General features: G+C 55.7%; 1 protein-coding gene across 5 annotated transcripts in view; it reads left to right on the top strand.

Moving 5' to 3' along the window:
* Window positions 1-4,878: 4,878 nt before the first annotated feature.
* CAPN15 (calpain 15) overlaps window positions 4,879-13,368 on the top strand; it is a 56,359-nt gene continuing 47,869 nt past the window's right edge. For 3 of the 5 annotated variants that reach the window (XM_041462514.1, XM_041462518.1, XM_041462517.1), the window contains exons 1-3: window positions 4,879-5,239; window positions 10,394-10,775; window positions 10,867-11,048. The gene's annotated coding sequence lies outside the window, so the exon portion shown is untranslated. Of the gene's footprint in view, window positions 5,240-10,393; window positions 10,776-10,863; window positions 11,049-13,368 lie in introns of all 5 variants that reach the window. The other 2 variants (XM_041462515.1, XM_041462516.1) reach the window with 2 other exon arrangements.

A 13,368-nucleotide genomic window follows, 5' to 3' on the forward strand; every position in this document is an offset into this window, starting at 1 on the left:
ATACTCCCAGGACTCCCCAATTCCCCTAAGGAAATGCTGACAACTCTCCTCCCCTAGTGAGAATTTGCACAGGACTGCAGGGAACTCCTAGTACCCCCAGAGTGCCATGAACATTCCCACAGCTCCAGCAACCCAAGAGACATCCCAATCCCCCATGTCCCCATGATGTGGGGGCCAGGGGGTCATTTTAGGCACAGACTCAGTCCCAAGGACAGGTGTGGGGCCCTGGCATCACCTGGGAGTTCTGGAACAGATAATCCTCCCTGAGTAGAGGGGATGGATATCTTTCCCTCAAGCAGGGAGAGGTTTGAGTGCCTTAACCATACCAAAAAAGACAACAGAGCACCTTGAACATGTCCTGGCACAGCAGGACCGTTCACCTCTGTCCCCTCAGCTATCCCACTGTGGGAGACAGCACATGGTGCTGGGCAAGCTGGAGGAACCATGAGCCTGGTGTCAGACCACACACTGCTGACAGCTGCTGGACCTGTGCAAAGAGCATGTGCCTCCACAAACACAGTCTGGATCTTCCCTGGGCCATCTCTGTATCTCTCAAAGTCATCGAGTCCAGTTTCCCTCATACCAAAAATGTGGGTGATGCATTCTCGTGACAATGAAAGCAAATTCTTCTGGGTTTGTACCATAATATTCCCTTGAGTGCCCTCAGTGTCGCGCACACAGATATTACACACAGCACTACATCTTCTGCACAACTTTGAGATCCCTACCACTAAAAACTTATCACTGATCAGTGATAGATGCACACATAGATAATCACAGAGTCGTGGAATGGTTTGAAGGAACTGTAAAGCTCATCTTTGTCCCACCCCCTGCCATGGGCAAGGACACCTCCCACTGTCCCAGGCTGCTCCAAGCCCCATCCAGCCTGGCCTTGGGCACTGCCAGGGATCCAGGGGCAGCCACAGCTGCTCTGGGCACCCTGTGCCAGGGCCTCCCCACCCTTATACAATATATATACATTATATATTTAGTCAAGGGTTGCATTTCCTTGCACTTTCATTTCAACAGCTCAAGGAGGAAGATCTCCTCCCAAAACAGTGATGGATCATATGGCTTTCTGTCCTGCCCTTTGACAGCCATCAGGACCTCCTCGTTGCTCAGGCTGCAGCAGGAAGGGTTGAGGGCAGGCACCAGGAAAGAACCACTTGCCAGTGTGAAGTGGAGGTCACAGCAGAGGTGAGAACTGAGGGAAGGCTCATTCAAGTTTGGTGTCCTGGGAAACGAAGACTGTGGAAGATCCTGGGATGTGGAACATGCAAACCTTTTCTCTCTCTCACCTGAGGTGCCTCAGGCAGGAGCTGCTGGTTCCAGCACTGCCAGAACACAACGGGAATTCTCAACTCCCTGCCAACCCTGGGCGTGCCCCCCTGGGCTCAGCCAGCTGGGTTTGCTCCAGGCCACCTCCCATCCTCCAGGGTATCCCATGGCACAGCAGCTCAGGATCAGTGCCAGGGGAGCTCACAGATGGATCTGGAGCTGTGTCTGGGCTGACACACATCGATCCACAGCTGGTGGATCTCAGCTGTGCGAGTCCATGGCGTGAGGATGATGCCTCAGGTTTTAGCTTTTCTGTTTTTCAGATTCTGTGCTGCTTCAGTGTGCACTTCTGAGCTTCACACTAGGGGAAGGTGAGCTCTCTTCACAGAGTAGGCAGACAAAACAATTCCTTCTCTAGCTGGGGACCAAGGACAAATGATCCAATCTCAGGCGCAAGAGCACAAACAATGTGGACTGAAGAGAGAAAAACAAGGAGGATGGGACTTCATGGGCTAAAGCTGTAATTGGACAATTAACTGCAATCTGCAAATGGAGCAGAACTTATCAAAGCAAGAGACCCCATGACTGGTCATGCATTTTGTGACCATTTTGGGTTCACCTGGGGTGTAGCCCTGGCTGGGCTCTTGTGCTGCCCAAGGTGGATCTATTGAGGCCTTTTAATAAATCCCTGCTTTATTCTTTAACTCTGTCCAGCCTCTGTTGTAGCCTGCACAGGGCATCAGGGAGAGCTGGCTGACACTGTCCTCTGTCAGATTTGGGAAGTGCTGGGTGGGGGAGAACCTTTGCAGCTGGAGGAAAGCAAGGTTTGTATGGTCAGAAAAAGCTTGGGATATGGTCCAGACAGCCCAGGCAGCTCTAGGAAAGGTCATGGAATGGTCATTTTAGGAGGCATGGCAGGTGGAGGAGAAGCTGGGCAACAACACTTGAAAATGATTGTTTTCTGTGATGAGGTTTGCTCAGCGCAGAGCAGGAGGTAACATTCCTCTCGCCTTTCAATCCCAGGAATGCAGCTCACTGCAACACTGATGCCTCTGCTGCACCAACTGAATGTTTGATCCACTTTATCATCAATGACAGGAATTTTCTGGAATAACTGAAAACCTTCATCTTTCTCCAGTGCCCATAGATGTGATGGGCACTGCCAGTTATGGGCCGCAGTTTATCCAGCTAAAATTAGGGAATGTGGATCCCAGTTCATTGAATTTCTGACAGGCTGGCAGAGCTGGGGGTGCTCACCTGGAGAAGGCTCCAGGGACACCTCAGAGCCCCTTGCAGGGCCTAAAGGGGCTCCAGGAGAGCTGGAGAGGGACTGGGGACAAGGCATGGAGGGACAGGACACAGGGAATGGCTTCCCACTGCCAGAGGGCAGGGCTGGATGGGATATTGGGAAGGAATTGTTCCCTGTGAGGGTGGGCAGGCCCTGGCACAGGGTGCCCAGAGCAGCTGTGGCTGCCCCTGGATCCCTGGCAGTGTCCAAGGCCAGGTTGGACAGGGCTTGGAGCAGCCTGGGACAGTGGAAGGTGTCCCTGCCATGGCAGGGGCTGGGATGAGAAGAGCTTTACATTCCCTTCCAACCCAAACCTTCCCACGATTGTAATTCCTAACTGAACATGCTGAAAACATCCACTTTTTGAAATCACTAACTGGGCAAAGTTTACTTCATACATTTATCCTCCAAATAAAGATGGCCAGGCTGGTGACACAATTCCAGCCAGGAACTCCCTGCCATGCCAGAGCTGGGGTCTGTGCTGTGAAGATGCTGAAGCCCACACAAGCTGCAGGGACTCCTCTGCTGTGCTTTCACACTGCTCCCACTCATTAACAACCTGTGCACAGCAAAAGGAGCTGAACCCAACTCCCCACACACGGGCATGTTTTGGGTGCTTTGAGGAGCCACCTGCTATTCCATAAGGCTGAAGAGATCAGGGATGAAGGCACCCAGCAGCTCTCATGTGACCTGTGGGACCAGAACCTGGACACCTGAGGGGACCTCATGTGGCACCAGAGTGCAGCACTGAATGTCCCCAAGTGCCCAAGCTCGCACTTCAGCTACTGCTCCATAGCTGGTGACAGATCTTACTGGAAACACTGGAAACACCATGGTGGGGCCAGCGGATTCTTTTAAGCACAAATTCTCCCTTTCCCCAGTGGATCCTGAGAGATTTTGCCCTACAATGGGCAAGGCAGCCCCACTGGCCACAGCAGGATTCCTGGGATGTTCTGTGCAGGGCCAGTAGTTGGACTTAATGATCCTGGTGGGTCCCTTTCAGCTTGGGATATTCCATGATCCTGTGATTTTGGGGATTCCTGCTCTGTGCTTTCCTCAGGCACTGCTGGAGCAGTGAGCCCTCAATTTCCCCAGACCAGGAATCCCACCTGTGAGGGAGGGCAGCATGGGGCTGCTTCTCCCCTGGCCCACCCCAAAGAACAGCAGCAGAACTCTGTCTGCAGCCTCTAGAAAATATCTTACTGCAAATAAATGTGTTGATATGACTGGCAGTCACATTTTACAGAGGGATGAAGGGAAGCCCAAGCTCTTAATCGGCTTTTGGTCCCTGCATTGTCCTACACTCTCATGAACATTTGCCATTTCAGCACCCCTCAACTGCCCACAGAGGAAGCCTGGGGTGCCCTTTGGGGAGGGTCCAACAGCCTAAAGAGAACATTCTCCCTCTTTAGCAACTGTCCTGTTCCACTTAGCAGCCAATAATCGCTCTCCAAGATTGGTGGCTTAAATGATGCTGCTTTTGCTGGAATAACGACCACTGATTTCCCATGAGGGTGTGCCGGACCAGCTGGGCTGGGTCTCATCTGGGACCCCCTCCCCGTTTTCCCGCGTGGCTCCGGGAGGGAAAGGCCCAGCACAGAGAGTGCAGCAGGTGCTGCACGAACGGCTCCTAGCTCTCATCTCTGTGGGGTGGGAAGGTTTGAAGGTGCTTCTTAACCCGGCGAGTCTGGCCTTGGGCTGGGTCGAGACGTGGGTCTGGACTCCGAGGCCGGGTGGGCGCAGGCCCCACCTGCAGCTGCCCGAGGGCCGCGGCCCGGCCCGGCCCAGCCCCGTTCCCCCGTCCCACGCCGAACCGCGGCTGCACATCGCCCGCAGCGCTAGCAGATCCCTGCCGGCTCCACCTTCGCTTCATGTGCCGCCAGGTCATTAAAGCTGTAATTACGAGCGGCTTTTGCCCAGGTTGGCTCAGCCGCGGGCTCTGATCCGCACAGGGAACGCCCGGATCCTCCATCCCCTCACGGCGGCGCCTTCCAGGAGAGCGCCGGGGACGCTCAGGGGCGGACGGAGCCTCCGTGTGAGGGCTCAGGGCCACGCACCCGCCTTTCCCAGACCGCGACCCCGGACTAACGGAGCCATGGGATCCCCGGAACACGCCAAGACCCCCCGGGACCCTCCAGCACCCTCAGCCCCTGCACGTCCCGCCGCCCCCGAGGCCAGCGCCGCCTGGGCTGCCACCCCCGGCCGGGCGTCGGCGCTCTCGCACGGGCCGCAAGGCACGCTGGAAGTCGTAGTCCTCGCCCGCCGCACAGCGCCCGCCGCCCCTCACCGGCCGCTGCGGCGCGCGCCCGGAGCTCGCCGGTCCCTCGGCCCCGAACCACCGCCGCCGCCCGGGGCTCCGCCGGGCCTGTCCCGGCCCCTAACCGCCGCTCCCTGTGCCCCGCTCGGCCGCCGCTTTCCGCTTCCTGCGCGCGGCGCCCCTCGGGGCTCGTAGTCCCGCCGCGCTATTCACGACGGTCCCTGCGCTGTCTCCGCGCCGCACGCCCGCGGCCGGGACGGGGCGCTGCGCCACGGCGGCGGCGTAGGGCGGGCGCGGGGCTCGGGCGGGCGGGAGGAAGGGCCGGCGGGGCTGCCGGAGCGGGTGCGAGCTGCTCCGCCCGGGGGAACGCGCGGGGCCGGGGGGACGGAGCGGCAGCGCGGCGCCTCCACCCCCAGGTGAGCGGCGACGGGGGCGCGGGGGAAGGGAGCGGGGACGGGCCGGCCGCCCGGGGCCTCCCGCCGCAGCCCCACGGGCCGCGGCTCTCGCCCGCGCCGGGGGTCGCCTGGGGTTCTCCCGGCCGGAGGCGCTCGCTGGGCCCGGCCGCCCCCGGGCCGCCCCGCACCACCTGTTGCCGGTGGGCCCGCGCGGGGGCTGGAGGCCGGAGCGGCCCGGGGGGGCGGGCGATGCCGGGATCCCGGCGCGGGGCTGTGCAGCGGCCGGGGTGCCTTGCCCGGGGCTTTGGAGAGACCTGGGGGCTGCGGGGGCCCCGCTCGCGCCCCGGCCCGGCCGCACAGCCGGAGGGGTTTAACGGGCTTGAGGGTCGTGCGGCAGCCGGGGGGGACGGGGCGGCTCCGTGATTGCCCGCCTTAGGCTGCGGTGCCTGACCCGCCTTCGCCCGGCGCGGCGAGATCGCAGCTGCCGGCTCCTCCCGCGGGCAGGGGAGCCCCGCTTGGGGCACCGCCGAGTGCCGGCTCCAGGCTGGAGCCCGGCAGAGCCCCCAGCACCCCGGGCTGCCTGTCCTGCAGTTCTTCACTCTCACCTCCAGCTTAGACACCCGTGCTGGGGCTGATCAGGGTTTTATGCAGAGTTTCTCAAGCCTCTGAGAGTTTGCCCTTTAGAAGCAGCTGGCTGGCTCTTATCCTTGGGTTGTGAACATCCTAAGCCAGTGTCTCATCAAGACCTCTGGATTTTGCTGCATGTCAGCTCAGCTGCAGATGAAGCACCTCAGCTTCCAGGTCCTGGATGCAGGAGTCTTAGAGGATGGAAAAAGCTCTGTACTTGCCAGCTTCTCCATTCACTGAGCTCTCTCCTCTCCCTGCTCCTGGGGTACATCCCCCCAAGCCCCAGGAAATAACTGTTCAGGATGATCATCCATGAGCCTGTTAGAGGAGATGGAATAATGTGAACGTTGTGTTTGAAATGTCATACTGTTTCCTCTGAGCTGGGAATCTCAGTGGAGCTTGGCGCTCCGTAGGCCTGCAGGCCCGGGATGCGGCTGGGTGGGTTCCCATGGTTGGACAGAAGGTTATGTGGGAATTGCTCGCTGCATGTGGCCTGGGGCACTGGTGCAGGACAGTGCTGCACTGCTGTGAGTGGGTCAAGGGCTGATGGAGACTGGGAGATGTGTTTAGAGGGAGCCAAGGTGGAGGTGAGGGGTGCATATCCCAGATTGTGGCTCTGAATGCAGAGATCTTGCCACGCTTTGCACGTTGTCACCTGGGAGTCGGAGGGACTTGTGCTTCAGGGCTGTGCTCTTCCCTAAACTGGAGCAGACCTGCAGTGACAGACTGGCTGCCTGTGGCTGTGAGTCTGCTGGTGGCTTTTGTCTGGCCATTTTTTGAGATCCTGCTGAACAGCCTGGCTTGTGCCCCTGAGTGCACCAGAGCAGGGCTGAGCTGTCTGAGCATAACCTGTCCAAGGCATGATTCAAATTACCCTGATTTTATGTGTGTGGGGATATTAACTCATTTCAAGTTGCATCAGCTTCTGTTTGTGTCCAAGGCTTTAACAGTTGAAGGCAGAAGGCAAGACCAAACATTGCTCCCTTCCCGGGAGGGGTTGAATGGCTGGAGAGCCCTTTGAAGGTCTGATGTGACTGGCTGGGTTTGCTAAGCCCGATTGCTTTGGCAGGAGGGAGAGCAGCCTCCTCCAGCCTGATGACTTGGTGCATAAGGGAACTGGAGGCGTGGGCCAGGCACGGTGTCTCCTGACTCAGAATAAATCTTGGAAAACAACCCAAAAGTGCTAAAGTTGCACGTAATAAAGGTCAGGCATCATGCCCAGACTCGGAGCTGTCTCATGGTGGCGGAAGGGCTGGGTGACCCCATAGAGGAACCTTGATGCCCCCAGCAGATGCACTGATTACCCCTCACTCTCCTGCTCGCTCCCTCCTTATCTTTGCTCTGGGCACCCTTTATCTTTGCTCAGAATTCCGCTGGCTTTGCAGAGGGAAGTGGCCACGGCCCTGGTGTTCCCTCAGCCAGCTGAGTGCAGTTGGCTTTAACTCATGGAAAACATGCTGCTCTCCTCTGTCCCGAAGGTTTTGTGGGAGCTTTCCAAGTTTGCACTGGTTACACGTGAGCTCTAGAGAGAGACTCAGCCTGTGTCATGTGTCCGTAGTAGTGTTGATCCCTGCTAGTGGAAATATCATCTGCTCCTATGTGGAGAAATGCTGTTTTCTTCCCATCTTCTGCTTCAACTGAATCCGGGCTTGGTTTTTTCTGGCTTTGTTCTGACCCTTCCTGTGAGCAGAGGGGTCTGGGAAGGACCAGACCCTGTGGCATTTCTCCAAGTGAGCAGAGGGGAGCTGGAGTGAGGGACTGTGGCTGCCTGCGGTCAGAGGAGGCAGATTTGGACAGTGTGTGTCAGCCCAGTGTCCTGCCACCATGGCTCTCTCCCAGTGCCCAGAGCTGGGGAGAACCTTGTGAGCCTCCGATTTGGTGGAACTTGGGGCTCTGATCAAGGTCACACTCAGTGCAGCCTGTGGTGGGAAAGCTGCTTATGCAGGTGGGACAGGTGAGTCAGAGGCTTCCTCCTCATTTTCCGTCATAATCCCACTCTCTGGAGCTAAGTGAGCTGCCTCCCTGCTCCTCTGCATCTGCCTGTGTTTGCCTCAACCTTGCTGCTTGCTGTTGGAGCCTTCCTGAGAGGCTCCCTCCTCTCCAGGCCACAGTCTCCAAGCTGGGCAGGGAGGAGCAGGCTGCTCCGAATTTCTGTCACATTTGCTGTTTGGAGTGTTGACACTTCCCTTGCGTTTAGCAATGGCAGCTGAGGAAGCCAAGAGAGGCAGAAGAGCTGCTGCCTGCTCACGAGAAACATTTAACTCTTGCCCTCACAGCTCCCTTCCCTGGGTGCTGGCAGCTCTCAGGTTGGCTGAGGAAATGCCGGTGGTGTTCCCAAAATTCCTTCTTGTTCAGTTGTTCAAAGGATGAGGAGGGTTTTTGTGTGCCATTTCCTCTTGCTCTGGAAGAAAAAAACGCTGGTGCCCTGGTGCCTGGGCAGAAGGGAGAAGGGGGAGCCCTGGCAAGGAAATAGGATCCAGAGAAATGTGTCACCAGCAGAAAGAGCAATTGTTTTCCTGCATTTCCATGGCAGAGCCTTGTCCTGTTCAGGCAGCCCGTGTTTGACAGCCAAGATAATACATTTATATTGATGTAATTAGTGGGACGTGGAGTTTGCTGAATGGCTCGGGGGCAGCCTGCTTTTCAGACTAACTCCAGCAAATAGATCAGGGAGGATTGGAAAGCTGCCGTGGGTTGCTGGAATTGGCCCGTTGGGTTTCTGGAGGTTGAATACATAACTGCTGATATTTCCTATTGTGCTGTACCCTGCCTATTTGAAAAGAAAATAACTCAAGGGAACATGGGACTATTTTTGCCAGCTTGAGATGATCAAGTTTGATTTCTAAAAACTGAAGCCGAGTCTTTAGACTTGCACATTAAAACCAATGTTGGAACCATATCTGTGTTCCTCCACAAATGCGTGCCTCCACACTTTGCCAACGGTGTAAACTCTAATGAGCGTTCATAAAAAAAGAAAGAGCTTTTATGTTCCTGCAGTGCAGCCCCTTTTGTAGGAAATGCTGTGGGGCCTGAGCAGGCTCAGCATCAGGGACAGTGGCAGTGACACTGTGTCAGGGGACTGAGCTGGTGTCCTGCCCCAGCCCTTGCCAAACCTCAGGGTTGTCAGTGCGTTCTCAAATTGGTGAAATAGAGACCAAGACCTTACAAAAAGCTGTTGTCGTCCTCCAGTGATGCTGCCCAGCTAAATTTCTAATGTGACACCAGTGGCACCAAAGTTTCCCCTTCAGCATCTTGTTCCCAGTTCCAGCCCAGGTGATTTCAGTATACTGAGGATATCACAGGCAGCTTCCAACTTGTGTCCTTCTGCTCCTGTAACAAAAAGGTTTGCAGAGAAAGTTGCTCATGGACAGCTTTGCTGGCAGCAAATCCCCTGTGTTTGTGCTGGTCCGTGGAAGTGGGAGCACAGCACCAGGGTCTTTGTGTCTCTGTCCTCTGCTGTGGCCATCCACAGCCCACAGAGGCTGCAGCACTGATGTGGTCAAGGTCTTGCTCTCCAGCTTGCCCCTTGTCAGTCTGCTTCTTGCAGACTCAGGCCAGCAGGCAGAGCTCGGGAAGTCCTTGGAATTTCAGCCCTGCCCAGCAGGTCTGTGCTGAGCTGCTGGGTGCTGAGTGCTTTCCCTTCCTGTCCCATGGAATGTGCAAGGATACTGATGTGATGTGGCACTTGCTCTGTCTGCTGGCGTTGGTCTCACTGCCTTTCTCTCCTGAATCTCCCACAGCTCAGCAAGGGCTTTGGAGGTGCTGTAGGCCTGGAATTCCCTGTGTAGCTGCAGAGACCCTTGGGCTAAAGGGATCAGGATGGTCCTTTTGAGCCTGAAGGGTTCCTGAATCAGTCCCTGCTTTCCTCATTACTGGTCCCGAGTGGTTTTCTTGGCCCATTCTGTACACCCTCCCTCTGCTGCCCTGGTTATGTTAGCAGCACCTGTCCAGCTGCTCACCACGGGGCACCTTCTCCCCACTGCCTGGAATTGTCAGTGCTGGGGAGTGCTGGAAGAGAAAAGCTCTTTGTGAGTTCACCATCACCTCCCCCAGGGGTATCACGCTGCATCTGATGGTGTGGCTGTGAGGATGGTGAATAAGGTGAGGGGCAGAATGGGGTCCCTAGCTCTGCCATGCTGCTGAAAAGGCTCAGTGATCACAGCTGAATCCTTATTTTTGTCCTCCCTCCCCAGCCTCAAATAGAGGAAGTGAGAGTGTGCTGGAGAGCCAGACACTTATGGACAAGGGTTCTTGTTGCCTCCATCTGCTAAAAGCCCGTCCCAAAGGAGATAGCACTTTCCCAAAGCAGGAATTTCATTAAAACAGGTTGTTTTGAGAGCTGAGAGTATGAAGGAGGAAGGGGAAATATCTCAGAGGAGGGAGGTTTGCTGAGGCAACTACTCAAACGTCATGGCTTCTGGGGGTGGGATGGGCATGTTTGGCATAATCAGAGGAATTTGTACTTCAGAATCTCCAGGAGATGTAGCTGGTAATGATGTCCTGGCTATGCAGGGTAATTAACATCTGTTTCTGTATTTGAACATTCAGGCAGCGTGCCCCGCCAGACATCGCTGCATTCCCATCTGGCCCCTCAGGAGATCCTGCCCTGTTGCTAATTGTCAAGAGCTGTCCAGAGTCCTCCTCCATGTGACCCCGCTGTGCTCCATCCTGCTGTGCTCCTGAGGTGTGCCATTCCCTGCTCTGGTGACAGCTCCCACCAGGATGCTGAGCAGCGCCCGCCGGCAGGGAGGGAGGCCAGTGGTGGGCACGGAACTATAAAGTCACAGGCAAAGGTTCTGAGAGCACGAGTGAAGAGTCTGAATTGACCCAAAAGCCGTCTCCAGGGGGGACCAAGCTCCAGCTGGATGTCGTGGGAAGCTCTGCGAGCTGGAGTTCAAGGGAATGCTGACTGAGGCACCAAAAATGTGAGGTTGGTTGTCTCTGCTGGTGCCATGCTGATGGGCCTGGAGTCTCAGCAGTCATCTATTCTTACGTTCCTTTTTTCACTCTCTGTCCAGCAGCTTGGGACAGCAGCTGCTCCTTCCAGGCTTGGTGTGCTCCCAGTGCTTGGTGCAGGGACCTTCTAGCATGCTCCTCCAGCCAGGCCACTCAGCGGGTGCCAGCAGCGGCCACTCGGGACCAGGGATACCAGGCTGACCCTACCGTGACTGGCACTGGACCTGCCAAGCAGGAATCGTGTTGGGTGAGAGGCATTTCTGACTCAGCTGGCACTGGGCTGGGCTGGGAGGGGCTGGAAGGAAGAAGACCTTCTCTCCTCTTGTTTGTGAGCACAGTTACCCTGCTTCATGTCTCTCATGCCTCTCGTTCTTGTCTTTCTTCCTTGTTTGAATTCATCCTTTGAGTGTTTCTGTGCTGTCTGTATGAAGGCTGTGTGCTTAAATGGGTGGGGATACCAATGTCCTCTGGTTTCCTCATGGTGAAGAAGGAACTGTGAAAGTGGAAGAGAAACTGTGGGGTCTTCCAGCACCTTGCAGTCTTAATCTCACATGGCTGTCCCAGGGTGTGCTTGAGGCAGTGCAAGGGCAGGGCAATAAATGAAGAAACTGCATAGCTTTGCCTGCACTAACCACAGAGCTGTGGCAGTTCCCAGCCCACTGGAACAGAGAGGTGACTGTGTTGTGCCTTGTGTGGCTGGGCTGCTCTCAGCCTGGGCAGTAAGAGCCCGGGCTGTGGAGGCAGGATGAGGTGCTGGGAAGCCAGTCTGAGCTTGGACCATCAGGATACATTTGCAGCGTGTGATGGTGTTGTCCTTGGATTGAAATGACCCAGGCTGATGTGGCCTCATCCAGGTTGGGGCTTTGGATTAATCAGATGGACACTGGTGCTTGCTGTGTGGTGGCCAATCTGGCCTGGCTGGTTGTTGATGGACTAGCTGGAATCTTTATGTGTTGTTGATGCCCAGCCACAGCAGAAGGTGTGCAGGAACCTCTCATAGCTTTGGTCAGTGAATCCAGGCCATGAGCACTCTGGTGTTTGAGTAGCGACTGTCACCATGCAGGTGCTGGTCAGATCTCCACCACAGCTTCTTCTCATGGCTGAGAGGGATGAGGTGGCATTCCTGCTCTTGGATCTGTTTTGATACAGCCTTGGAGTGTCTTCCAAAAGCTCCTGCCCTTGTTCCTGTTGCCTGACCTTGCCATGTCTCAGCAAGCAGAGCCTGCTGGAGGGGAGCCTGGGGGTCTGCAGCACCACACAAGGCTCAGGCCTGTGGATGTGTCTTGCAAGGCATGTGGGAGTGGCTGCAGTAACATGATCTCCTCTCCATCTGCCCTTTTGGTTCAGGGTGCAGCCAGCAGCCCTTGGTTAAAGCTCAGCTCCCTCCTCATGCTGGAGGTACCTCGTGTGGCTGGCTGGCTTTGCTCCACCATTACTCAAACCATCTGCATTGTGTTTCAGCCCTCTCAGAGTATAGCCTTTTCCTCATGTGACCGTTGTGTTTGTACAAATGACTGTTCCCAGAAAATATTGCTTAAGGTCTGTGTAATTGAACATATCCTACAATTCCAGCTGTACTGGTGTAGCTGAAGAGGAGCCACTTGTGATGGAGACACTGAGCCAGTAAAACTACTCTGGTGAGGAGAGGGCAGGGTTGTGGTAGTCTCAGGCACTGTTTTGTTTGTATCACTTCCTTGTACCAGGTGTTATTCCACACCTGTAATTTCAATACAGATCTCCTAACAGAAGCAATGGCATGGCTGCCACATCAGTGTGCAGAAGGATTGATGTGTTTCTCAGGTGTCATCTGGAGGTGGAGAGGTGGTGAGCAGTAACATGGTGCTTTCTCATTTAATGATTGTGCTGAGCTGTGCTTCCCTGTTGCTCAAAGAAGCTGTGGCTGCTCCATTCCTGGAAGAGTTCAAAGCTGGATTGGATGGAACTTGGAGCAGCCTGGGATAGTGGGAGGTGGCAGGGGGTGGTAGGAGATGGGCTCTAAGGTTCTCTCCAACCCAAACCATTGTGTGGTTCTGATTCTAGACAACGAAGTTCCTCTCGGCCCCCTGGGTCTGTCCCACCTCCCGGTTCTCCCCCAGTTCCCTGTGCTCCTGGGGAATGCAGGGGCCTCTTGTGCAGCTCTCAGCAATTATTGTGCTTTTATCTCTTGGTTGTTTGTGATGGAAATGCCAAATGGCACCATTGTCTGACAGGCTTCTTCCACCTCTGTGCTTGCCTGAGGCGCAGCTAGAGATGTGTTGGCTTAAATCTAGGCCAGTTGGTTGGAAATTGGGCCGTGGTGCTTGATGAAAGCCAGGGAAGGCCAAATTGCATTAAAATGCAGAAGGAGACAGCCATGTGCTGCTGCCTGTGTGGCTTGGGCAGGGCACTGCAGTGGGGACAGGAGCTAACTCTAGGAAGGGATGCAACTGGATGTGTCCTGGGCAAATGATATATTTACTGTCTGTCTAATCTGTGTTAGAATTAAAGCTGTGACTGGAGTATCTGGGGACAGTGTGCTCAGGGGACATCTCCACCTCCTGCATCTCAGGCTTTGCTTTCCAAGTCTG

The sequence above is a fragment of the Pyrgilauda ruficollis genome, unplaced genomic scaffold (assembly GCF_017590135.1).
Source record: "Pyrgilauda ruficollis isolate IOZ18807 unplaced genomic scaffold, ASM1759013v1 scaffold16, whole genome shotgun sequence".
NCBI classification, from domain to species: domain Eukaryota; kingdom Metazoa; phylum Chordata; class Aves; order Passeriformes; family Passeridae; genus Pyrgilauda; species Pyrgilauda ruficollis.